Raw genomic sequence first — 23,550 nt, 5'->3', positions numbered from 1 at the left:
TGTGCACCAATGAGTGGAGGTGGGAACTAAAGGGACATGTAGATAGAAAAGCACATATCTCAGATTAGCTGAATGAAACTATGATAAGGGCTCAGCTCTGCCATGGAGCAGAGAGGGGTTCAAACCCTTGCATATTGGCGCTGTGGTCTTGGAGAAGTTACTTGAACCCACGAGGCCCTACTGCACATCTGTAAGGTTAAGATAACAGTTGCACCCACCTCAGAGGGGGCCCTGAGGATGAGTGAGGCGGACTGTCTCTGCGACTGCACTGTGGCCCCAGTGCCTCAGGCCCGCTTCAGCTGTCCTGGGCCATGGTTGTGTATTATCAAGGGCAGCCTACTTGGGCCAAGTGGGTGTAGTGTCCGTGGTGCTTGACAGTGGTGGTCTTTATGCAGCCATGGGTTTCCGTTGTGTGTGTTGCATCCCGTCTTCGCTTCAGGAAGCAGCATCAGGCAGCCTTGTGTGAGTTAGATGAGAGAGGGTGAGATGGAACTGGGGGGACCTCTGCACTAGACCCCAAGAACGCACTGAGCCTTCAACTAGGGTAGCCGTGGAAATGGCTTGTGAGCCAGGGTGGGAGATAATTGGGTGGAACTGGGAGGTCGTGGATACCACGTAGCTCTGTGACGGCCAGCGGGGTGGTGTGGGCACTCTTCTGAGGTCGCAAGTCAGGAGTGGTGACAGGAATGGTTTTGTAGGTCATGGTAAGTTGGGAGGCCCCAGAGGGTACCCCAGGGGAGCTTTCTGCCAGAGAGATGTGGGAGTAGGATTGAGGCTGAGGCCCTCGGCTGTGGTGAGGGCTTGGGTGGCATCAGCTGCACAGAGGCGAGCACTGGAGCCAAGCCCTGGGTTTGCCAAGGGGGCAGAGGCCATGGGGCTGTGCCTCGGGGACCTTCGTACTGGAATCAGAGAAAAAGAGGGTGGGGCGGAAGCGAAGACTATGTTAGGAGGCCAGGAGAGGAGCTCCAGGAGGAGGGCTTGCTTGGCCTGTCATCTGCCACCCCCGGGAGAGTCCTTTGGAACTATTTAAAAGAGGCAGGAGTGAGTGGATGGAATAGCTTAATGGAGGCAGCCGGGCAGAAGAAAAGGTGAGAAACCTTTCCTCCTAGGGTTCCCTCAGTTCAGCCTTGTAGGAGCTGGGGAGCCTTGAGCAGGACGAAACCAGGCGTTAAACAGGAGTGAGGGGGAGGCTGTGAGGGCTGAGGGCCACGAGGCGAGTCTCCGGCTCTGCGTCCCCTGTCCGCGGTGCAGGCCTCATTCTGTAGTGTCGGCGAGTCAGAAGCTTCTCCAGTGAGCCTGTGTTCCGGAGGACACTGGCCTTCATGTCACCGTCCAGCCCAAGGGGCATGAAGTTGCACTTTTTCCTGGAAAGAGATGTGAACAGCAGCTAATACATTTATGGAAGTCTTCAGTGCCTTTTGCCTGTTGTTTCTGGGGATTATTTATGGCCTCACAAATCTTTTCTCACTTATGAATCCTTTCTCACTTAATGGCACATAATGCAGGGCAAGTGGCTTTTAGAAAGCCACAGTCCCTCAGTTTGGACGTGAGCTGACTGTCAGCGGCTAGAACATGCCTGCCCCCTTGTGCCCATATCAAGCCACTACAGCAGTAGTTTGTCTATCAGCTGATTTACTATTTCCTGACTCTGAGGTTTGTGCTAAATATGAACTTCATGCATGAATTCAAGTGGATCGAGAAAAAAAAAAGGTTAAGTCGGATTATGGGCCCTCCTCTCAGTGACACAGATGCCAAATCTGTGACTATGGCTGAAAAAATGCAATAGGCAGCAGATTAAAACCCAGTGTGCAGATGTGGAAAGATTTGTAAATCAGCTGCTTTAGCAGATAAGCCAATGTCTGTTCTGTGTCCTTGTCTCATGGAGAAAAATGAGATGAAAACAGAAACTTGACTTTTTCTCTGTGATTCCTCTGTGCACAGATGCCCCCCTTGGAAGCCTGGAGAACAGACAGACCCGGAAGACCACGTTCTCCCAGAGACAGACTCTCTGTATATGTTAGTATTCAGAAACCAAGTTGCCTTCGGAATTGAATTGTTCTATTCACTGTTCTGCATTTTATTTTCTCTTAAGGATAGGGGGGCACCTGCTGAGATTAAAAGTCAAGGCTTTCCTTCCCGTTCGTGTTTGGGGTAGTCTTACATCACGTAATGTACAAAGTTGCCAAGGATCTCAGAGCTTGAGAAGCAGTGTTGGTCACACTTGACTTGCCTACCACTTTACTTTTTACACTTTTGGGCCATATCTGGGTATCTCCTCTATAATTATTTGCTTGATTTTAATATGTGATAATATTGAACAATTTTAATATTGTGTACTATGTAAGCTGCTTAGATACCGTATATTTGTGAAGTGCTTAGTCGGGCATACAGCAGCAAGCACTCTGTGGGTTGTTTCTTTTTTCAAATAAAAGTTTCTGAAAGGGAAACCGAGTTGCCCCAAGTCATTGTGTATTAGGTGGCAGGGCTGAGACGGACACTCAGGTCTCCCTGATGCCACCACAATCCCTGTTACTCTGATACATTTCTCCTCCTTTCTCTTTATGGTTTTAATTTGGTGTCCCAGGGATATGTCACATTTGCATTTTTAATGAGCCCCAGGATGGGAGTCACTGTTTACCTTGCAGTCCTTTTTGCTGTTTACTTTAGAACATTTGGAAAATGCAACAGTAAATGAAGAAATATTATTCTCAACCCCCAGTTTCATTGATGGTCTGGCCCTTTTCTTCCTAGTTGTGTGTGTGTGTATGAACCATATTATGACCCTACTATTTTCATGAAAGATGTGAAGTATTATTTTTCCATGTTGGAATTTCTTTGTAAATATACAGTCATTCTTCATTGTTTGCGGCAGTCACCGTGAAGACCGAATCATCGCCCTTAGGAGAAATACAGGGTTAGTCCCTGTGAACATCTGGTCACACTTTTGGTCAACTGATTAACGCATAACTTTGTTTTTGTCCATTCCTGTTTAAAGACTTCTTATTTAACACGTTTTGTTGATTCACTGACATTGAACTCATGGCCCACAGCACTATAACTTAGGCTTTGAGTAAAGGTTACCTAACATACACATTTTCCACATAGTGAATATCACAGTCTTCTTGTGCTTAGGAGCACCAGACAGCACCTGACACTATGCTGGGGGCCATGTCCAAGAGCAGAATCACTAACAGAAAGCACAGGATGGCACTAAGTAGCCCACCCAAAGGACACGTTACCTGTGTGATCATTAGAGCAGGCAGAACTCATCTTGTTTGATGTCAGGTGGGAGCATGAGCTTCGGTGACTCAGGTTTTTTGCCACCCAGGATATGTTCATGAATGACCAGGGAAGTGCCATGAGTCTTGATCTTGGGTTACAAATAAACCTTATTGAGTAGGTGAATTTGCAAATATGGGATCTGCAAATAACGAGGACTGACTGTAACTTCAAAGGGTGGCCTCTGTTCCGTGTAGCAGGGCACCTGAGTAAACTTGGCACCTGCAACTTTTTGAATGGTGAGGTGGCATTTTAAGTTGCTGAGTGTAACTTCCTTCTGCCTGCCTTTCCCCAGTGTGGAAGCCAGTCCTCCAGACCAAGGAAGCCCTCTGAGCAGCCTGTTAACTTCTTCCTCAGTGCCAGAGTCGATGACAATTAATAAGTACTTTCTGAGCCATATTTGTCAACACTGGGGTGACTCTTGGGCCTGCACATTATGCCGGTGCCTTTGCACTTGCTCCCACATGACTGTGAACTTGCCAGAGAGAAGTCGTATATCTGCACATCTGGTCATCACCTTGAAGTGTGGTGCTTGGTTTTAAGCTTCCTGAGCTGTGGTTAACGTGTGGTGCTTGGGCCCATGCCTGCACTGCAGAGGTGGAGTGGCCTTGAGATAGACGGGGAGCTTGTGTGGTTCAAGGTTTTGGGGTTTGTGTCCTGTAAGGCTGTCGTCTACAGAAGAACTGTTCTATGTGGGTTTCCTTAATAGCGGTGGAGGAACCATTTTTCTAAGTCAGGGTTTGTTTCTTAGAGATGACTGAAGGTTGCTAAGGATCAGGTTCAAGCTGTTTGCAACCTCACCACTCAGGAACAGTATTAGAGATACGGCAGTTAAGATCAGGTTTGAGTGGCTTTATATAAGCAAGAATAAACCTACTGTGGCCTAACAAGATAGAAATTCATCTCTCTGTTCAGAGGTAGACAGGCTGGGGCTGGTACGTGGCTCTGTGATCATCAGAGACCAGGACTCCTCCTACCTTGCCTCATTGTCCAAAGTGGCTATTTCAGCTCCAGCCATCCCATTCTCATCCCAGGTATCAGGAAGGGGGAGGGGGAAAGAGGAGAGATTTCCTCCATTTCCGTAGGTAGGATTCAGGGATCTGAATTTGCATTGAGAAAGAAATTATAACTTTTTTCTCTAGCCTCTGACTGAACTTTAGCATTATCTTCAATTATAAAAGTAACAGCAAACCCTAGAAACCATAGTGGTGTTAGCAGGGGGCCTGTCACAGCTATGACATGAAAAGAATCTCAGAGTCATTTCTACTCGAAGATAGAGTGGCTTTTTAATGTGATGATAAAGAATCCCATATATTACTACGTCACTTTTGTTTTTTACATTTTGATGACTCTGTTTCAGTATAATCAGTTTCCTTTGTAATCTCATATATTTTATTTTCTGTGTTTTAAAATATTTTTCCAAGAAGTGGCCCCTGGGCTTCACCAGGCTGAAGAATTGATCCATGGCATAGAAGAGGTGAATTTGGGGACTGCCCTCAGTCCCCAACGCTGTAAGGACCCTTCCTAGAGGGTGCACACAGCATCCCACTTATATGGCCAATACCAGTCCTGAGGCCTCCCCCTGACTGCTAAGGAGGCAGTGTACCCCCCAACCCCCTAAAAATTGGGGTTTTCATTGCTAAGGAAGGAAGAGTAGAGTTTGGGAGACAACCAGTGTCCTGTGATTCAAGGATGAATGAGGAAACGAGTGGGCACTGTGAGGCTGGCATGGTGGGAAGGACGGGCCTCACTTTGTACAGTGGGAGTGTGTGGCCCAGTACGGTGCTTCCCAGCTGTGAATTCAGCTGTGCGGATATTTATAGGTCACCTGCTTTGGGGGACTCATGGGCTGAGAACCCTGAGGGTGCTGGTTTTCAAATTTCAGTTATCTATCACTGTACTATTACTACAATTTTAAAAAATGGTGCACTTAAAAAAATCTGAATTCCTTTCTTCAGAAAGGGAACTTTATATGGTTACTGTAGATGGACAGCTACTTTCAGTGGACATGAATAGCAGGTGACTGTGAGATGAAGACAATGACAAGGAAACAGTGTTATTCAGTCGGCCTGGATGTTGCTGCCCATCACAGCTTCTGACTGAGACCTGCTTCCTTGTTAGAGAAGAGAGAGTGGGAAGTGAGAAGCCTTGGGAAGGTCGAGGGTGTTCTGGCGATACACTCCCAGTGTTTCCTGGGGGAAACAGGATTGGAGAGGCGATGAGGAACGAGGTCCCGAGTCCCTGCTGGATGCCTTGCCCCTCGGCCTCTGCCGTGCCTTCTCTCTGTGTGGGCCACACCTTCATGCAGGGTGATGAGATTTGCTCTTAGGTGTATTGCCCCTTAAGAACACTGGTACAAATTTTGCTTTATTTACATTTATTGGATAAAAAACAATGACCCCGAGCCTGTGGCCATGAATACCATGCTTTGCAGGCCCCACCTGCGTCCACGGGCACCCTTGTGCGGTTTGGGTATCTTCGTTTCCCCCTCTGGTGGGTAGCCAGCATTGTACTTCCATGCGGATTTCCTGCACCCCAGGATGGGGTCCCCATCTCAGGTAAACCTGGTTTGCTTTGTCAGCTGCCCTGGGGGTCTGCAGGGATCATGACCTGGCTGTGTCCCTCCGCTGTTTCCTGACACTGGGGAAGGTGCTGGCTCTGCTTGGGCATTTTCACTAAGGACATCCCTCTGAACACCCTCGAGTGATGCTCATGGCAGGGATTTGCACTGGTTTTCTTGGCTGTACTCATACACTTTCCCAGAAAATGTAAATCCAGTTTTATGACTTGGTGTCTTTGGCAAGCAGGGGTATATCCAGAGTTTACGCCTGGAACCTCTGAGGAAATGGGTCGCTATGTGCACGTGGTGAACCTGGCTGCTTTGCAGTAATGTGGTTTGTGGGGGGTGGTTGTGTGCAGGCTGGGGTGGCGGTAAATTTCAGGGAGACTTTGGGACAGCACTGTGGTCCACCCTGTTTGTGTTCTAGGTGAGAGATCAGGATTCATAGACGCTTTGAATGGAGGGTAGTTTTGACTTGTGTCTCCCCTCATCCTGTACCATCTCCTGCATCATCACAGAAAAATGAGAAGAGCAAGTCTGTCTGGGTATCCAGGGTGCATTTGTTTGCTGGGGCCACTGTAACAAAATACCACAGACTGGGTTACTTAAGCAACAGACACTTAGTTCTCACCATTGTGGGGGCTGGAAGTTCAAGGTCAAGGTGCTGACAGGGCTGGTTTCTGATGAGGCCTCCCTCCTGGGCTGCAGACGGTCTTTCTGGTCACACATCCCTGTTCTTAAATGGGCACCAGTCCTATTGGATTAGTGTCCCACCCTTAGGACTTCCTTTAACCTCAATTACCTCCTTAAAGGCCCTGTCTTCAAATGTAGTCACATTGGGTGGGGGTCAGGGCTTCAACATGAACTTGGGGGACACACACGCTTCAGTTCATAACATGGGGCATCTCAGACATGGTGTCCCAACGCCTACCCAGCTTCTGATTGAGAATTGCGTCTCAGCACGTGAAGCACCCCAAGGGAGATGCTCGACCCTCAGAAACCCCGAAAGAGTCTGGCAAGAGACTCCTGAGTCTGTGCTCCCCAGGGCTCCCTGGCAGCTTCCTGGCTCATTTCACACTTGGTACAGGTGGCCGCCCTGGCATTGCAGTCGAGCTAGAGTGATGCACTAAATCCCTGGTATTCGGGGTAACTGACAAGTCCTCTGGCAAGCAGCTTTCCCCTCTGGGAGAGTCTCTGACATGGCAAAGGGATTTGTTCTGGCCTTTTGGGCATATGTGCTTGTCCTTATCTAGTGCCCAAGAGAAGGTGGTGCAGCCAGACCCATGTTACTGCCCTCTCTTTCCACAAGGCCCTTTGGTGCTGGAGAAAACACAAAGCCTGTGATGAAAAATGGATTTATTTAGTGAAGTAGTAAAGACAGTTTCCAGCAGCCCAAACACCCATGCTTCTGTCTCTGCAGGTAGGTTTGTAATTTGTGTTTGGGTGTGCAGAGCTGTCTGTGGCCGTCACTGCATCATGCCTGTTGCTTTGGGGGGCAGTCTGCTCACCCAGCCTGGAGGGCACGCTTGGAAGCCGTTCCAGCTGGTGGCCTCAAGCCTCTGTGGGCCTGTTTCCTTCTCTGAGCGTGCGGATGTGATGAACCCCATCTTGTATGGTGGGTGTGAAGATGAACTGTGACGTGCTTGGCAAAGTATTCAGATCAGAGTGAAGAGTCGATACATATTAGCTATTATCAACATGCCTATTTGTGTTCTGCTCCAGTAACCGTATTTCGTAGTCGTCCTTTTCTTCATCTCCCCAGGCCTCCTGTGGAATGACTGTGTACTCTCCCATCGCTTGGGTTATTACAATTTACTAGATTTTTTTTTTTTTTTGTAGAGGGTGAGGGGGGCACCAGAAAGGTTTTTTGTTATCTTGTTTTCTGTTCCTGCAGTGAGTTTTTTCATTCTTTGTGAACAACAAATGAAGTGCTGGGCCTGCCAAGAGTGCATTCTAAGAATATTGGCCACGATTACTGTTTACAGGTCCTTTGTGGTAACATTCCTCATTGAGGATCTGGGGGCCGAGGTTGGGCCCATCCCTACAGGCTTGTTGGGAGCAGATATTTTGGTGCTGAGTCTGTGTGTGCCAGGAGTCTGACCCCCTACAGCTTCTTTGCATGCCACAGCGTTAGTGAATGCATTTTCCTACGTTAAGAGCTGGAAGATGGCCCTGTGGCTGGGTGGCTGTGCCCTCCATGGAGGGTGTGGGCCCGCTTCATGCTGTTTGACGTGCCCCCGTCCCGGCCCGTGAGGTGCTTGCCCATAGCCTCTGTTCTGGGCTCTTTTGCCCTCTCTCGGGTGTTCTGCCTGATGGGCAGAGGGAGTGCGCACAGGCGGGATGGGACCAGTGCGGTGGCTCTTTGCTGCTCCTGAGGCTGTGTGGCTTGGGGAGGAGGCCCAAAGGGGCGCTGACAGCACCCTCATCTTCATGGGAGTCCCCCGGACTCTCTTGTCTGCCCTTTCATTTCCTTGGTCCTGAGAGCTGGTGGAAAAGAGTTCTCCACTTCGTGTGCCCCTCTGTTCTGCCACCTACAATCCTGGGGGCGGCTGAGTCTACTGTCCCCACTGAGCTCACCCGGCCAGGTGGGGTGGGGGCCTCTGCCTTTTCTAGCTCTTCTCTGTGGGCTCTTACCACTAGTTCCTGACAAGCCCTGAAATGAAACTTCTGGAACTCAACTGGTGTGTTTAGAAACAGCAGGTCTGAGGAGGGTAGCACTGGATTTATTGCTGGGAGAACCCCCCCATCTCACCTCCACCCTTTTTCTGTAGTCAGTGTGTTTACATATCACTCCAGTTTTGGCAATAACATTGGGTAAAAATATAACCAAGGAAAAGTAACAATTTGCTTTGCAGAGCTTACTATGTGCCAAGTATTATGCCTAAGCTTTTAAATTTACATTTTTTCTATTTAATCCCCCAGTAACTTCTGAAGTACAGGTAATATTATTCTCTGTTTTGGTTTAAGAAAATAGAGGTTTAGTGGGGTTAGGTAATGTGTCTAAGGTCTCTCAAAGAGGATATCATTCAATAAATATTTATGGAGCACCTACTATGTGCCTGTATGGTGCCTAGGTAGAGTAAGTGGCGAGGCTGGTGATGGACCTGGGTTTTCTGACTCCAAAGCCTTCACAGTTCCTCATGCTTCTACATTAGCAGGGCATGCAGCATTGTGCTAATAATGGTAGGCATCCAGGTTTGAGAGCCTAAAACTTATTACTATCTTTTTAATAAAGCAAGCAGTTCCTGAGTGAGGATACTAGGTCTTCAGGATGAGCATACCAAACTTGTTTAGTTATTTTCTGGGGCACTTTTGGTCTGACAGCTATGGTCTGGGTGTGTGTGTCCCCTCCCAAAATTCATATGTTGAAATCCTAATGCCAATGTGGTGGCATTAGCAGGTGGGGCTTTGGGAGGTACTTAGCCTTGAGGCTATAAATTTGATTAGTGACCTTATAAATGAGGCCCTTGAGAGCTCTCTTGCCCCTCCCACCACGTGAGGACACAGTGAGACACCTGCCCTTGAAGAGGGCTCTCCCCTGAACACACTGGCACCTTGATCTTAGACTCCCAGCCTCCAGAACTGTGAGCAAGACATTTCTGCTGTGTATAGGCTACCCAGTCTGTGGTATTTTGTTGAGCAGCGTGAACAGACTGAGACACTGAGGATCGGTGGGGCCATGAGCACTGGAACTGCTGACCTCTCAGCCACGCCAGCCAGTGTGGGCGTGTGCTGACCCTCGGCCTTCCCGTCCCCCACTACCCCTAACCTGGGGATGGGCCAGGAACTAGCCCACGTGTGTTCTTTTCTCCATCACCGCCATCTCCCCACTAAAAACACCCAATGATTACAACTTTGGATGTGTTTCTCATTATAGATGGTTTTAGGAGTTTCACCCTAGATTACCATTTTCATACCTGCATAAAGTAATAAGTGGGTAAATAGAAAAAGAATTTGCCTAATATACTGGAATTGTATTAAAATAAAGTCATATATTTCTGATGTGAAACGAGACATAAGAAATCCATGTTATTAACCTCTAGTGCCTTTAAACATACCTAGAAGTCCTTCTCAGACTGATTTGAAATTGGCACAGAATAACTGTCCACCTTGTCATCATTTGCTCTTTAAGCTGGTTTACTCCAAACAGGAAGTTTTATAATGAATACAGTTTCATTTTCTAATTTCATTTAACTATTGGAATTCTTTGAAACTGAATTTGTGGCAACAATGTTTCCACAAAGTTTTGGATTAAATAGTCCTTTGGGTCCCAGTGTGGGGTCCAAGAAGATACAGATGGGGGTTGGGGTGCAAGAGGAGTGATGTGGGCCTTTGTGGTGGAGGCCGACCCAGGCCCAGAGCTGTGAGGCCTTTTGGAATAGCCAGTATGTCTGCCTTTGGTGGGGACTCTTCCCATCCATGTGATCACCAAGCTTTAATGTCAAGCAAAGTAACTAAGGTTGAAGACCGGTAGACAAGTGTGGTTCATGGGGATGGCATAGGAGGGGCTCCTGGTGGTCAGCAATAATTATGACAGTGATTAGTACTCATTAAATGGTAAGGCAACAGGCACTGTGCTTGATTCCTCCCTGGAGTCGTCCCTGCTTTACATTGACCTGCAAGGTGCAGGCACCAATGGCCCATTGCACAGATGGGAAAATCATTGAGTGCAGTACTCAAGGCCATGCAGCCGAACTCCTGGGGCTGTGGCCCCATGTCCACCTCTGGCCTCTCTCCTCTTTTTCCTGGTGTTGATGTGGTTGGGAAGAAGGGGGTTTGCCTTTTACAGGCTCATCTGGCAACTTGACTCTGGCCTCCCTGCTGCTGAAATGTGACTTTGGGGGAGGAGCTGGTGGGTACCAGTGACGCAGGGCCCACATCTCCTTGCTGCTGTGAACATGGCCTGTCTGGTTCTACTTTGCTTGCCTCTTGAGGCCATGTGACTGGGAAGGGCAGGTGCCAGCTGCGGGTCTGCTGTGGACGTCCTAGGCTGCAGGGCGTTGGCTCAGCCTCCTCAGCAGACTTAACAGTGTCACCTTTGAGTTCAGCCAGGAAGGTCAAGCTTGTAAGCCAGGAACGTGTGGACAGAAGGGCCATAGCAGGGCAGTGGTGGCAGGGTTTGCGGTCACTGATCAGGGAAAGTGTTTACATGTTGCCAGGGGGTGATGCCATGTTGTGGGGTACCACGTTGTGAGGCCCACAGTGTGCTTGGAGGACATGGGTGGTGCCCTGTGCTATTTGATAGTCATGGAGGCTATCCCACGTGTCCTACCCTAGGAAGGACTTCAGTGGTCAGCCTCTGTAGCCCCCTCATTTGTAAGGGATGCTGCTCTCAGACGGCAGGAACGGTGGCTGTGTGGTGTGTGGTCACCCATGAGAGCAGAAGAGAGAGGGGTGGCATTTACAGTTCTCTGGGGAGTTCTTTTCTGTTATTTTTTTTAAAAAAATAAACACTCGATTGAGGTTTGGTTGACATACAAAAAGCTGCACCTATTTAATGTGTGTGACGTGATGGGTTTGGAGCTAAGTACCCCCATGAAGCTGTCACCACAATCCATATTGAACACACCCAGCACCTCTAAAATTTCCTCCCAGACTATTTATTGATGGGTGCTTTATAAGAACACATAATATTCAATCTACGCTTGCAGCAAATTTTGGGGGAGTGCTTTTCTTGATGAAGAGAAAAGTACACTTTCATTCTTTTTATTCTCTTCTCCCCCATTCTTTCTTTCACTATTTGCCAGATCCTTTCTTCTACTCAAAACTCTTTGGGCCCCGTGCTTACCTCGTGAGACACTGTGCCGACCCTGGCCTGTACACTGGTGACCCAGAAGCCAGAACCCTGCCTGAGGAGTTGCCAGGCCAGTGGAGAGGACCCAGCAGGGGCATCAGCAGTCACATGGACTTGCCCCTGGGAGTCTCAGCAAGTGCCAGGCAGGGCGAAGCATGGGTTTGGGGGGCCCAGTCTAAGGTGGTTGTCAGGAGGCCTCAGGTGACATCCTGTGTGGAGGCCTGCGGGATGAGGGGACAGGGTGGCTTGGTGGCCATGGCAGTGTGGCTGGGTGGAGGGGAGAGGGGACAGCCAGGCAGGCGGATGCTGGAGCAGGCAGTCCATTTGGATTTTATCCTAAGAGTGGTGGGAAGCCCGCGGAGGGGCTTAAGCAGGAGGGATGTGACTTACCCGCATCGTCTTGCAAAGACAGGGCGGGCTTTTCAGTCCCCCTGCCCTGACGGCCGTTCCTCATGTCAGAGATTCTCCAAGGCCTCCCTGTGCCCCTGAGGGTGGGGATGTCTGAGCTGATGTGGCGTCCACACCCTCAGGCTGCCGACAGTGTCCAGCTGGTGCCCTGAGCACAGTGCGCTGCCCCCGTGATCCAGTGATGTGCTGAGTGCCACTGGCCCCAGCAGAGCGAGGCAGACTCACAGGGGTGGCCTGGAGCCACTGTCCTGGGCTCCGGCCCCGGCTCTGTTACTTCCTCGCTGGGGTTCTCTCGTTCTTTTTCATCCCCCCCCCCCCACATCCGCAGACTCCGTGGGGCTGGGTCCTCAGGGCTGTTCTGAGGGCTGAAGGTACCAGCAGGTGAAGGTACAAGACGCGGTACCGAGCCAGGCGTCACAGCAGGTGTGTAGGGGCTTCCACGGTGGTGAGTATTAGCATCGCCATGCTTGGTTCCTGGTCAGGTCGATGCCAGGGAGGCTGAGGGCCAGGCCGAGGACAGCGAGAGGATCCACGCAGAGGTCCAGTGTCCTCATGTGTTTGGGTGTCAGGCCGTGGCATCGCTCCCAGGCCACCTCTCTCTGATGTCATTTCTGGAGACCCTCTTTGTGGTTCCGTTCTGAGCCCATTCAGTAGCTCCAGGGGCTCAAGCTCTCCACCCTAGTGCTGGTTCTTTCCAGGTGACCACTGCCAGTCTTCAGTATAACATCCATCCTGAAAGTTTGTACCTATTTCTAGGGCAATTCTGGATTTTCCTTCAAGGTGTGCCTGGAGAAGATGAATAATGTGGGTATCTCCTCCTTTATTTTGCTACTGTGAATCGGCTTTATCTATATTGTCATTTAATCCTCCCACCATCTTTGCAAAATGGGACTCTTGGCCTTTAGAGTTGACAGAACTTCCAGAGAGGCTGTGGAAGGCCCAAGGGCTCTGACGTGCTGGGTCAGGCCGTCCTCCCACTCCCCCTCCTCATGGTCCTTGGAGACCCCCAGTGTCTGGGATGCCCCACCATCAGATGGAAGCACTCAGGTCTGTTGAAATGCCCACCTTTGGAGGACTTTCTTCCGATGGCCTATTGAAACGGCCTGCCCCTCAGTCTCGTCATGTCACCCACCGGGACCTCTCACGTCCATGGACTTCAGGGCTGTGAAGCCCCCATGGCCGGGATAGACTGCGTTTATCTTCTGTACCTGCCCTGGGCTGTAAGCGCCTTGAGGACAGGCACTCTTCCTGCCTGCTCACTGCCGCATCCCGGTGCCTAAACTCCCGCCTGCCACAGAATCGTTTCTTAAGAAACCCTAGTTGAAGGAATGAAGGAATGAATGAGTGAACTAACAGTTTTTCTAGTTCTGACAAATGCAAGAAATTAAAAAAGTGTTCTGTAGGGCTGACCTAAAAGCGGGTTCCCAAGGGCTGGTGCACAGCTGTTAATGAGCATTGCCTGTCTGGCTTGGCCCACAGGGTAAGCCTGGTGCCAGGAGTGGCACTGCGAGTGCGTGGACCCTCACTCTCCCCACCCATCAGGGAGGGGGCAGCTGGGGGTGGTAGATGGGGCACTGGATGGGCCATTAGGAAAATTGGTTCTGATTTGTGGATAAAATGAAAGTTCCTGTAGCCAGGATTCTCACCCGGCCCTGGTTGGCTAGCTCACTGCACACATGGGCAGTATGTTGCTATTGGCCCTATATAAAGAGCTCTGCTCAGTGGTCCGGGTGACATGGTCGCATGGCTGTAGGAGAGCAGAGGCTGCAGTGGTGACAGTGCCAAGGACAGAGGCCCAGAGAATGGCTGTGCAGGAGACTGTGTGGGCCAAGAGGCCCAGAGGATGGCTGTGCGGGCAGAGAGGCCCAGAGGCAGAGACGGGCTTGCTGCAGGCAGACTTGCTCTGAGTGGGCGAGATTTTAGTGATTGACCTGCCGCCGTGGAAATAAAGTTGGGTATAAACCCTTTCACCCCAAGAACGTTCTACTGTCATTTCTTTGGTCACACTGAATCCATAGTGAACTTGCCTAGGCTGAAACCCATCGGCAGGACATGATTCCAGCTCTGATGGAGGGGGTCCTCTGACCTCTGTGTGCCTTGGTTTCCCCCACTGTAAAGCAAGGAGGCTGTCCTCAAGGGTTTGTTGTGCTTCGAGAAAGGAGTCATGATACTCACATTGTTTGGCAACCATTGAAGAGCTAAGTTGTCTGGTGAGCATTTTGCAATATATGTAAATGTCGAACCACTATGCTGTACACATATAATACTGTGTATCAACTGTCCTTCAGTTAAAATACATTAATGAAAAGAGCCAAGTTGGGGAAGTCTGGGTGTTTCTAGTGTCTTGCCTGGTTGATCTCATCAGAGTTCTGTCAAAGGCAGGTGTCTTCGTTTCCCCCTTGCTGACTGGCTCTTTGCAAATGTGTGGGCTGTGGAGTTGACCCTGAATGACCTTTGGCTAGGTGAGCTAGCAGCCATAAGCATCCTGACCGTGATATTTGGCCCACAACTTTTTCTACCTTAGGCCAGGTGTTGGCCTATGTAGGAAGCATGGCTGGTTGGAAAGAGGCAGGATGGTATTTGTGTGAGCGCCCAGACTCCTGTGGGCTGCCAGGAAAAGATGCTGTCTTACGGAGTTTGTAAAGGTGAATCGACTTCCTTTGTGAAAAGCAAATGTCACTTTCAGGTTTACTAGTGGCCAGCAGCCCTTATAGTGTCACCACCAAGTTTCTCTCATCAGCGCTGCTAGGAGATTAGAAGTATAAATCCTGTCTGTACTTTATGCATCCTTTATTTTTTGAGTGCCCTGGTGTGGATGACCATGCATGGATTGAGTTGAGAGGCAGCCTTTTGGGGTGGAAAGAACACTGGGGTTCGGTCTGTGACCTTGGGCAAGTGACTTACCTTTTCTGAACTCAGCTTCCCAGTCCATGAAATAAGGTGAAATATTACCTGCCTGCAGGATTCTCATGGTGTATCTGAAGGGCTTAGCACAGAGCCTAGGTGAATTGTGCCTGAGCTTTTTTAGAGGCTCATTCATTGACTCACAGCTTCAGAAGCCTCTTGCGATTCTGTGCAAAATTGTATTTGTGCTCATATGTGGATTTCCTGGGAGAAGGTCCTTTGCTTTCATCACTCCTCTTCAAAGGGTTCCAGCTTTCAGAAAAAGGAAACCCTTGGGTGCTCAGTTTGTGATACTTGCATCAAGTATCTGCAGCAACCCTGGCGGCTGTGGTGTTGCTGTGCTTGCTGCTGCTCTTCGGCTCTGCCAGGGAGACCAGCTGTGATCTTATGCACATCCCTCCATAGAGAAGCCGTGGGAACTTGGGCAAGTTATTTAACCTACCCATGCCTCAGTGTTCTCGTCTGTAAAATGGGGCAAACACTACTACCCATCTGATAGGATTGTAAGGATTGTAATATGTGAAAGATACTGAAGATACATCATGGAAACTACAACTTGATAAGGAAAATGGGATAAACATATTCAAAGAGTGCTCAGCTTATTAAATGATCAATAACTGGTAGGTGCTCTGATCATTAACATCTTCAAAGGGGACAGTGATGGCTAATCATCCCAAAAGCAGGAGTTGGCCTCCTTGTTGAACTGCAGTAGGTATACCTGACTTCCTGTTTTACTGAAATCATGCCCACTGCAGAGGCCCCTAAAGTTCCCTCTATGTGGCATTTCCTCCTTAATCTTCCCTGCAGAGGGGATTCGTGTACAGACTCTGCCTGTGAGGCTGGTGGCTTTAGGAATGGAAGTGATGATCAGAAAGGACAGTGCATCTCCACGGGGGGTAATTCCAACCCCCAGGGGACACTTGGCACTGTCTGGAGATAGTTTTGGTTGTCCCAACTGGGGTGGGGGCTACTGTTATCAGAGGGGGAGGCCAGGGTTGCTGCTAAACCTCAGTGCACAGAACAGCCCCCCAACAGAGGATTATCCAGCCCAAGACGTCCCCAGTGCTGAAGGCAGGACACCTGGAGATAAGAGAAGGAATCAGTGGGCTTTATTCCAGGAATCATGTTTTTATTTGTTTATCTTTATTTTTATTTTTACCACTTGTGTCCTGCATGGCTCAGGGAATGAAACTTAAGAGAAAAATGAACAAAGTGCTGGATCCCAGAAAGCATTAGTTCTGGGGTGTGTCTTTGGGAGCTGTTTAGTTCCATCACCCTCGCACTGATGATGACTTGGGGCACTGTCGGTGCAGAAGGATAAACGCCTGGAGAATGTGCCAGAATGAACGGCCCCAAGCTGGTAACTGCAGAGATGGACACTTTCAGCACCTGCAGCTCATTGGTGCTCTTTTACCGGAACTTAATGAACATTCTTGAGGTTGTATTTATTGGTATACATTCCAACCTTACAATCCTTCACTTCCTCTTGAAGAAATGAGTTTTTGCTTTTGAATTAAACTCTTTGTTTGAATTTGCGATTTGGGAGCTGGAAGCAGCCTTTCTTCCTGCCGATGGCGGAGGAGCAGCCCTGGAGCCGCCAGCGGGTGCTCGGGCTCCTTCCCTGCTGCCCCTGCTGCGGGGTTCCTTCCGCTGCTGTGGGCGGTTGTCTCAAGTTTTGATGTCCAGCGCTTGGTGCCCTGTTTTAACAGTGAGGTGGGGTGGGAGCCACCAATGGTGTTTTCCAGTTGAAAAACATGAAGCATGTACAGAACATTCTGTTTGCCCCTGTACCGCTGAGTTTTCTGAGTTACTTAGCTGAGAATTCAGAACTCTGTGGACAGGAGGAGGCCCCAGGAACAGAAGCGGATGTGGCCTTTCTGTGGCCGCTTTCCCTTGCCTCTGGGTTCCTTCTGCAGCATCCTGCTGGCCTGGGCTCCCAGCGCAGGGCAAGTCCGCCAGCCTTGAGAAGGAAGCCCGTTCTGATGGTGCCACTGTGTCCTGTTTCCAGGCTCACACTACCCTGCTGCGCACCTGTGACCCGGAGCGCTCGCTGGCCAGCAGGGCTTTCCTGGGGGAGGAAGCAGCATGCCACGTGAGCCTGTGTCTCCAGGGTGCTGGCATGCCTGGGCCCTGCGTTTGCTCCCCATGAAACAGATACCCTCATGCCTGGCTTGTCTGATCCAGGCTTTGAGCTGAGGACCCTGGACACACATGATCTCTCTGGGGTGCACGATGCCCAGTGACCACCATTGTGAACAGTCAATCTCCTCAGAGTGAATGGAAATGCAAATGCCATGTGCTGTGCGTGGCAGGCATGTGCTGAGCCCGTCATGGTTCTTCCCCTCATCTGATCTCCACGACAGCTCCATGAGGCAGACCTGTGATTACCTGTCTTCCTGAGTATAAGCTGAGGCTCGGTGAGTAAGGGGCATGCGTGTCACACAGGGCGTGCTGGACAGGAATGTGTGGGACCTCATGGCCTGGTTCCTAAGCCTGGTGCTCTATTGATGCTGGCTGTTCATTATTCATTCAGGCATTCATTCACCAAATACTGAGGACCTACAGTGCCAGGCACTGTGGTGGGCTCTGGGCAGGGTGTCTCAGCCTCAGCACCACAACCTTTGGGCTGGCTTATTCTCTGTTGGGGGCTGTCCTGTGTACTATAGGACGTTTAGCAGCACCCATGGCCTCCGCCCACTAGATGCCAGAAGCCCCCTCCACCCCAGTTTTGACAACCAGAAACATCTCCAGCCATTGCCATGTGTTCCGTGGGGGGCAAAATCTCCTTTAGGTGAACACCACTGCTTTGGGGATGTAGCAGGAAACACAGAGCTCTGTCCTCTGAAGTAGAATGACATGGAACAAGAGCACAGATGGACAGTGGCAGAGGGGCTGCTGCACCTGCTGTCTGCAGAGGCCCATCTGACGAGGGGACTTTGGGTGGAAGCCTGAAGCAGTGTGCAAGGGAGCCATGAGTGTGTTAGAAGAGGAGTGTTCTCAGCAGAGGGGACAGCCAGCACCAAGGCCTTGGGGTTGGATGGTGCTGGGTGTGGCTTAAGCAGGAGAGGTCAGGGGTGGGGCAGGTGGGAGTGGCTTTAGCTTTTACTCCCAGTGAGAAGGGAAAGAAGCAGAGACTTTGGGCAGACTAGTGACACAGTCTGATCTTCCAAGTCTTAGAAGGGCCACTCTTGCTTCCAGGTGGGGAGATGACTGGCGGACAAGGAGAGCAGCTGGTAGATGCCTGTCCCAGTCCAGGAAGCAGGTGCAGCCACTTGGTGGAGGCGCTGGGTTGCTGCTTAAGGGGTTGACCTGGGCTTTTTTGAAATTAAACGATGAGTGCAGGACGTGCCAAGGTAAACAGACCTGGCCCCAGCCCACCTCTTCGCATGGCCAGCACTGTTCCTCCCAGGACTGAGAGCAGACTTCTGAATCTTTAAGCTGCTACTTCTGCAGCTCTGTGTTCTTCTTAAACCACCATTTCTTGAATCAGCACTTTTTTTTATTAAGATATCATTGATATACAATCTTATGAAGGTTTCACATGAGCAATGTTATGGTTGCTACATTCTCCCCTATTATCAAGTCCCCCCTACATACCCCATTACAGTCACTGTCCATCAGCATAGTAAGATCCTACAGATCACTGCTTGTCTTCTTTGTGCTATACTGCCTGCCCCGTGCCCCTCCTACACTATGTCTGCTAATCGTAATGCCCCTTAATCCCCTTCTCCCCACTCCCCAACCGTTTTCCCTTTGGTAACTGTTAGTCCATTCTTGGGTTCTTGGGTTCTGTGAGTCTGCTGCTGTTTTGTTCCTTCAGTTTTTGCTTTGTTCTTATACTCCACAGATGAGTGAAATCATTTGGTACTTGTCTTTCTCTGCCTGGCTTATTTCACTGAGCATAATACCCTCTATCTCCATCCATGTTGTTGCAAGTGGTAGGATTTGTTTTCTTTCTTATGGTTGAATAATATTCCTTTGTGTATATGTACCACATCTTTATCCATTCATCTACTGATGGACACTTAGGTTGCTTCCATGTCTTGGCTGTTGTAAATAGTGCTGTGATAAACATAGGGGTGCATCTGTCTTTTTCAAACTGGGCTGCTGTGTTCTTAGGGTAAATTCCTAGAAGTGGAATTCCTGGGTCAAATGGTATTTCTATTTTTAGTTTTTGAGGAACCCCCATACTGCTTTCCACAATGGTTGAACTAGTTTGCATTCCCACCAGCAGGTAGGAGGGTTCCCCTTTCTCTGTGTCCTCGCCAGCATGTGTTGTTGCTTGCCTTTTGGATGTTGGTCATCCTGACTGGTGTGATGTACTATCTCATAGTGGTTTTAATTTGCATTTCCCTGATGATTAGTGATATGGAGCATCTATTCATGTGCCTTTTGGCCACCTGAATTTCTTCTTTGGAGAACTGTCTGTTCCGATCCTCTGCCCATTTTCTAATTGGGTTATTTGCTTTTTGGGTGTTGAGGTGTGTGAGCTCTTTATATATTTTGAATGTTAACCCCTTAGGATCACACTTTTTAATAATTATCAATTAGCTTCCTGCCAGAATGGGCAGGGCCTGTGTTTCCTGACTGGAGCACTGTGTTAGGCTGAAGGAACCCTATTTTGTTCTTCCTCAAGGCTCTCTGCTATTCATTCTCATTTAAATCCAGATGTCCTAAGATAGCTGTTTGCCACCTTTTGCTTTTTCAGAATCTGTAGTTTCCTTCTGATGGTGTTCTTCCCTCTAATAATCACAGTTTATTGACCCCTAATTAATTTAAATCATTTTATATGGGCAACTTTAGATAGTGACAGCTATCCCTTTGCAATAATGAGAAAGGTAAGTGTCTTCTTAATGTGTCCTTGTTTCCCTTTATTATCTCCATTGTGTTCTTATAATCATTAATTTATTCATTCATTTCTAGAGGCCTGTGTGATTAGGGCCCTTCTAAAATTCACTGATAAAAAGATGAACTATACTGGAAACAAATGGCCTCTTCTCACTTCAGTTTCCTAGAGTTAGAAACCTACATCTAAGGCTCTCATTCCCTATGAGGCAGTAGAAAACCCAAGTTTATTTTCTTGAAACTGGGGCTACTCCTTGTCCTAGACCATCTGGCAGTGAAATGCCTTGTTTGAAAATCAAGATGTAGTTTGATGCTTGTGTGCACTTACATGCAAGGACATTCCTTTGAAGGGAAACCAGACACAGAGATCACCCCCACTGGAGTTCTCTGAGGCCAGTGCCTTTTAAAATATCCTTGCCATCCATGGTCTGGTGGCCTGGCTTCAACCAGAATTGCTCCAGGATGAGCTTTGGGTTGGCACCATCATTTTCATGCACTGGGGCGGCACACAAAATAGTTGGTACACCAATCCCTGAAGACTGGAAGTCAATATTTTTCTAGGCAAAGCTGTTTAAAAATATTTGGTGACCCCTGTCTTTATTGCTCTCTATTGTACTTAGGGCATTCTTTGCCTTCTAGAGATAGGTCCAACAGACCGATTGGGGAAATGAACTGGAAAGAATGCCAAAGACTTGCCTTCTGCTGCTGTATCTGGGGGTCTCCTGGGAATATCAGCTTGATCTGACTCTCCACATTGTGTCAAGCTGGTACTGAGCTTGGACTTACTCGGATTTGATCACTGCTTCTTTTTGCCAGTGCCCGGCTCATCAGTGCAGGAAGGAGTTGGAGACTGACTTTGGGAGTTTCTGGGAAGCCAGCCTCAACCCTCTGAGTGTGAGACGACACAAAAAGCAGATTTCTTCATAGATCGAGCCACAGTTAACTTAAATATGAAGCTGGACTATACTAAGAATCTGATTTGAGAAGATAATTTTAGAAAAAATATCACGTATCTTTAATGATGCTCAACCCTTTATTCTAAATTAGAATTTTTCCCCTTCTGAGTAGCACTGATGACTTAGAGCAGCAGATGTCTTATTTTCAGTAATACGCTGGCATGGAAACCTGTGAAAATGGGGACAATGCAGCCCTCTCTTCCCAAAAGCCTCCAGATCCAGCAGTATGGTGCTCTCACATGGACAAGCCACCCTCCCTCAAATGGAGAAGTCTTTCTGGAGAGAGGAGTTGTGCAGAGTTCTCTTCACACAGATACTAAGTTCAGGTGATTGAGAAGCCAGGACCCAGGGACTCCAACCATATTTAATAGAGATTCCAGCCGTGGGTGTGCTGTTTGGTCTAGCATGGGAGGCGATGAAGGGTGATTGCTCTTGGAGGAGCCCCTCCCTCATCACTAAGCTGGCTCCTCTGGACGGGTGGGTCTGCATCTCTATCTAAATTACACTGGGGACAAGGGAGAGGCAGAAGACAGACTGTCATAGCTTCACATGAGTAGCTGTCCCCAGGGTCCGAAGCAGTTTGGCTTCTGTAAATTTCATTTGCTCATCCCCGGCTTGTGTGGGCTGAGGCTTGGGCTTAAAGTCCACCTTGCTAATGTGCTGGTTGCCTTGTTAAAAATGAATTTGGGGGGGCGGAGCCAGGATGGCGGCGTGAGTAGAGCAGTGGAAATCTCCTCCCAAAAACACATAGAGCTATGAAAATATAACAAAGAAAAATCTTCCTAAAATAGAGACCACAGGACACAGGACAACACCCAGACAACATCCACACCTGCAAGAACCCAGCGCCTTGCGAAGGGGTGCTTTTTGGAAGTCTTAAAGGGGCAGGACAGGTCACTTAGACCAGAGGCAGGGAATCTGGGGATCTCTGGGCACTCTAACCCGCTGGGCAGCAGGGAGCACAGAGACCCCTTACGGAGATAAATAGCCTCCTGGCCGCTCCCCCTCCAACGGGGCTCCACCATTTTGGAGGAACAGCCCCAGCCAGGCCAAGCCCACAGCAACAGCGGAGATAAACCCCAAAGCAACTGGGCAGGAAGCAGAAGCCCTGTCTGCGCACAGCTGCCCAGCACAAGCAACTAGAGGTCGCTATTCTCCCAGGAAAAGGCTACAAACCAACAAGAAGGGAAGCTCTTCCAGCGGTCACTTGTACCAGCTCTGCAAACTATCTCTATTACCATGAAAAGGCAAAACTACAGGCAGACAAAGATCACAGAGACAACACCTGAGAAGGAGACAGACCTAACTAGTCCTCCTGAAAAAGAATTCAAAATAAAAATCATGAACATGCTGACAGAGATGCAGAGAAAAATGCAAGAGCAATGGGATGAGATGCAGAGAAAAATGCAAGAGCAGTGGGATGAGATGCAGAGAAAAATGCAAGAGCAGTGGGATGAAGTCCGGAAGGAGACCACAGATGTCAGGAAAGAGATCACAGAAGTGAAACAATCCCTGGAAGGATTTATAAGCAGAATGGATAAGATGCAAGAGGCCATTGAAGGAATAGAAGCCAGAGAACAGGAACATATAGAAGCTGACATAGAGAGAGATAAAAGGATCTCCAGGAATGAAACAACACTAAGAGAACTATGTGACCAAGCCAAAAGGAATAATATTCGTATTATAGGGATACCAGAAGAGGAAGAAAGAGGAAAAGGGATAGAAAGTGTCTTTGAAGAAATAATTGCTGAAAACTTCCCCAAATTGGGGGAGGAAATAATCGAACAGACCATGGAATTACACAGAACCCCCAACAGAAAGGATCCAAGGAGGACAACACCAAGACACATAGTAATTAAAATGGCAAGGATCAAGGACAAGGAAAGAGTTTTAAAGGCAGCTAGAGAGAAAAAGGTCACCTATAAAGGAAAACCAATCAGGCTAACATCAGACTTCTCAACAGAAACCCTACAGGCCAGAAGAGAATGGCATGATATACTTAATGCAATGAAACAGAAGGGCCTTGAACCAAGGATACTGTATCCAGCACGACTATCATTTAAATATGATGGTGGGATTAAACAATTCCCAGACAAGAAAAAGCTGAGGGAATTTGCTTCCCACAAACCACCTCTACAGGGCATCCTACAGGGACTGCTCTACATGGGAGCACCCCTAAAAAGAGCACAGAACAAAACACACAACATATGAAGAATGAGGAGGAGGAATAAGAAGGGAGAGAAGAAAAGAATCTCCAGACAGTGTATATAACAGCTCAATAAGCGAGCTAAGTTAGGCAGTAAGATACTAAAGAAGCTAACCTTGAACCTTTGGTAACCACGAATCTAAAGCCTGCAATGGCAATAAGTACATATCTCTAAATAGTCACCCTAAATGTAAATGGACTTAATACACCAATCAAAAGACATAGAGTAATAGAATGGATAAAAAAGCAAGACCCATCTATATGCTGCTTACAAGAAACTCACCTTAAACCCAAAGATAAGCACAGACTAAAAGTCAAGGGATGGAAAAACATATTTCAGGCAAACAACAGTGAGAAGAAAGCAGGGGTTGCAGTACTAATATCAGACAAAATAGACTTCAAAACAAAGAAAGTAACAAGAGATAAAGAAGGCCACTACATAATGATAAAGGGCTCAGTCCAACAAGAGGATATAACCATTCTAAATATATATGCACCCAATACAGGAGCACCAGCATATGTGAAGCAAATACTAACAGAACTAAAGAGGGAAATAGACTGCAATGCATTCATTGTAGGAGACTTCAACACACCACTC

At 48.6% G+C, this 23,550-nt stretch overlaps 1 pseudogene; it reads left to right on the top strand.

Annotated features, from left to right (window-relative positions):
- LOC140843705 (sorting nexin-29-like) overlaps window positions 1–22,459 on the top strand; it is an 80,944-nt pseudogene extending 58,485 nt beyond the window's left edge.
- Window positions 22,460–23,550: the final 1,091 nt, after the last annotated feature.

This window comes from Manis javanica, chromosome 10 (genome assembly GCF_040802235.1).
Source record: "Manis javanica isolate MJ-LG chromosome 10, MJ_LKY, whole genome shotgun sequence".
NCBI classification, from domain to species: Eukaryota; Metazoa; Chordata; class Mammalia; order Pholidota; family Manidae; genus Manis; species Manis javanica.
This window is presented reverse-complemented; position numbering and strand designations above follow the sequence as displayed.